Source organism: Octopus bimaculoides, chromosome 11 (assembly GCF_001194135.2).
Source record: "Octopus bimaculoides isolate UCB-OBI-ISO-001 chromosome 11, ASM119413v2, whole genome shotgun sequence".
In the NCBI taxonomy this organism is placed as follows: Eukaryota; Metazoa; Mollusca; class Cephalopoda; order Octopoda; family Octopodidae; genus Octopus; species Octopus bimaculoides.
In genome coordinates this window covers 73429897-73433543 of record NC_068991.1, presented here as the reverse complement: position 1 = coordinate 73433543, position 3647 = coordinate 73429897, and positions in this window count along the sequence as shown.

The following is a 3647-nucleotide window of genomic DNA, read 5'->3' as shown; positions in this document are numbered from 1 at the left end:
ACACATATATTTAGAGATATATGCATACCCAGACACCTAACTAAAATTGTAGATATGTATGTGTGTTTGCGTGCCTGTGTGTGTGTGTGTGTGTGTGTGTGTGTGTGTGCGTGCGGGCGAGGGTGGGGTGCGGGTGCAAATCATTTTTCCATTCAATATTTTCAAATCTTTGCTAAGTGTAGTACATATTCGCCTTATTCACAGCAAGCAGTTTTATGAATGTTTTTTGTCTAAATACTTCAACTGCTTATTGGAAAAGTTGAGAATGTTTGTCATTCCGTAAAAGGGAAGAATCTACAATAGGCATTATTCACGGTATGGTTGCAAGCTACTTTGAGCTTATGCAAATAGTTCGTCCATTATCGTGCTTCGATCAATCTTTGCGGTAATTATTCTTTTAAAAACCAGGAGTGACCAGCGTGTTTTGCCTAAACGAGCTACCTATCATATTACAATGGTTGCCAATCAACGGCTTAATTATATATCCCTATACCGGATAACAGTAAAGAATATTCCCTACAGAAGCAACCAGCCAGCTGTTTTAACATCAAGATTGGTCTCAAAGGATAAACAACAAAAACGACACTTCAATATACCAAACGAAAAGAGCAAACTGTATTATATTTATTCGGAGCTTATGCAAATTTGTCTCTGTTTGAAAATTTCCCGTTTAAACACTTCCATAAGCAAGCATTGATATTATATTCCCTGGAAACGTTTCTAAAGTTGCATCATGTCATTATATTACGACAACATTTGCTAAGTTTCATATAATTTTAATCTCAGAAGGCTGTAATTTATGACTGAAGACATTTTGAACATTTCCGATTAATATTCACGATAAGTATGCGTTTGAGTAATGTATGTGTGTATATAATATATATATATATTATTTATGTATATATATATATATTATGTATATATATATATATATGAATATATTTATGTAAATATGCAATTATAAATATATATATATTCATTTACGTATATATATATATATATATATATATATATATATATATATATATATATACAAGAAGTAGTTCTTTGACTGCTATTTCTAAATTTTCAGTATGTTGGAGAAGCAACTCAATTGCTAATCCCTGTATATTTATAATGATTTATATATATATATATATATATATATATACTTGTATGTATTTATGTATACGTATTTGTGTGTTCATTACTTGACTGCTTTTGTCGAAATATAATTGGTACTTTTTAAGTGTGTACTTTATTATGAGCCTGTTGGTGGGGATATAGTTAGCTCCAGGAACGTTTTACTTCGCTTGTCCAATGTAGATGTACGTACAAGGTGAAAAATAAATTTTGAGCTTTTGTCTGTGAGAGAAGCTTCTAAAGATCCATTGTGTTTAATAAGTAAATGGCAAGCGGAATCTGCAAAGTTGCTGGAATTCCTTTTCGTAACGAGGAACCAAATTTATTTATTTGTAGCTTGGAAAGTGGAAGAGCTTGTTTGATGTATGAGATGCACAGAGATATCATTCGTATTTTGGGATATCGTATTTGTATCATTTACATGGTTAACAAATTTCATTTGTTACGTGGGTAGATAAATACCATCCGAACCGTGGTGGCAGTGTTGAGTATGGGCAAAGGTGTGAGTTATTAACGAGTGTACGCAACGGGGAGAGTTGTAAGTGTACGTAGATTTTAGTGTAAATAATATTGAATGCCAATGATAAGTGTAGCTTGTGGTAGTGGTAGCCAGTGATAAGTGTAGGTAGTGATGGCACTGATAAGTGTAGTTAGTGGTAAGTGTAGGAGGCGATAAGTGTATTTATGTAGTGTCGGCAATGAAAGATTCTGGTTGTGAATAAAGTCATGACGTGTGTAGGCAATGGTGAACGTAGTTTGGGTAATGGCGGGTATAGGCAATGACAAGCGGAGGCAGCCTTGGCCGTGACATGTGTACGTAATAGGAGGTGTAAATAGTGGTGAGTGCAGGTAGTGGTAGCTGTTGTGAGTGTAGATAGTTATGTGTTAAAGTGAAGATGAGGGCAGGTAGTGTTGTCAGTGGTAAATGTAGGTAATGGTGGCTGTTGATTATGATGAGCGTAAGTAATGGTCTGTGTGCCACAAATAAGAGTAGGCAGGAGTGACAAGTGTTGTAGAGTTCAAGGTAAGCAATGAAGAATGAAGTGGTGTTGGTAGATGTGCCAATAGTGAATGCAGGCCATTTGCTTTACGTAAAGAGCAGCAGCTCTGAATAGATCGTTTGTCAGGTTTAGGTTTATGAGTTGTAGTTGTGTGTAGAACAATTTCAGTCGATGGCTGAAACTGTCTCTGATGGGTCAGAGGTGAAGTATATTTGCTGACGGAGATGTTTAAAATTGCTGGTTAATGTTTTAGATAAATTGTGTGTCTGTTTAATATTTCGCTATAACGAAAGGTGATGGATTAACTGTCTTGCTAAAGTGTCGAAAAAAAAAAGGCATTCATCATTTGTTCTACGCACTCACAGTTCAAATCCGGCCGACGTAAAGGTTGTGCTTTTCAGTATTATAGGGTCGTTAGAAATCAAGTTCTATCCTAGTGTTTAAGTTGATGTAAGTGACTTATATTTTCCCATTTTCTTTTTATTTCAGAGCTTGTATCTGTATAAGAAAATATATTACATTATAGAAGTAAATGTTTTCCTTTATCAATGTCCTTAGTTCTGTTCTCTTATCAAATGGTCCTTTCTGCTGGAGGCACAAGGTCTGAAATTTAGGGGAAAGGAGCTTATAGATTATATCGATTCCAGTTCTCAGCTGAAACTTAATACATTAACCCCGAAAGGATACAAGAAAAATTGTTGACCTTGGCAATATTTTAAACTCACAATATTTGAACCAAATACTTTTAAAATGAAAATTGTATAAAACACAAAACAAGATGTTATTGTTTCTCCGAGACAGAACCTTAGATACAGGATCGCAATAAATATTAACTGTTCTTTGTGATGCAGATCTCTAAGGGAGAGACGGATAAATAACAATGAGATGGGGGCGCAGTTTATGAATTCAGCACGTACACTGGTGACTTACATGAAGGTGAATAGCTTATATATCCTGCAACCACATTAGTGACAGATGTGGAATGTACCAGAAACTGATAGAGAATCAGCTCGTAGAAGGTTCAGTTCGAAGCAGAAACAACTGTCAATGAACTTGTTATTTTTTCGTCGTATAATAGGCTGTTATAAAAACAATTTGATGATTCATTTTACTTATAAGTATTCGTTTCGTTTTCTATGAGTCACCAACTCTTCAATTTACTGTATTAGCTCTAAAAAGAGTACTAAAAAGTCGCAAATTGATCGGTTGTGCTCATACGCTTTCATTCAGTAAGTCTTCTAGCTAGAATGTACAAAAGTTCTTAATGAATTTCGCAAATGACATCTGAGCCGCGGGGATGCTGATTAAATAAGCGAGATTGTGCAGAACCGAAATTAGGAGAGCAGCTCGAGACAGAAGGAAAAGAAAAAAGTAGGAGGAAACACATTTCTATATATGTGTGTATATAATATATACATATTGTATATATATACATATTTATATATGTATATATGTATATATATATATATATCTATGTGTATGTGTATATATGTATATACATATATATATATATATATATATATA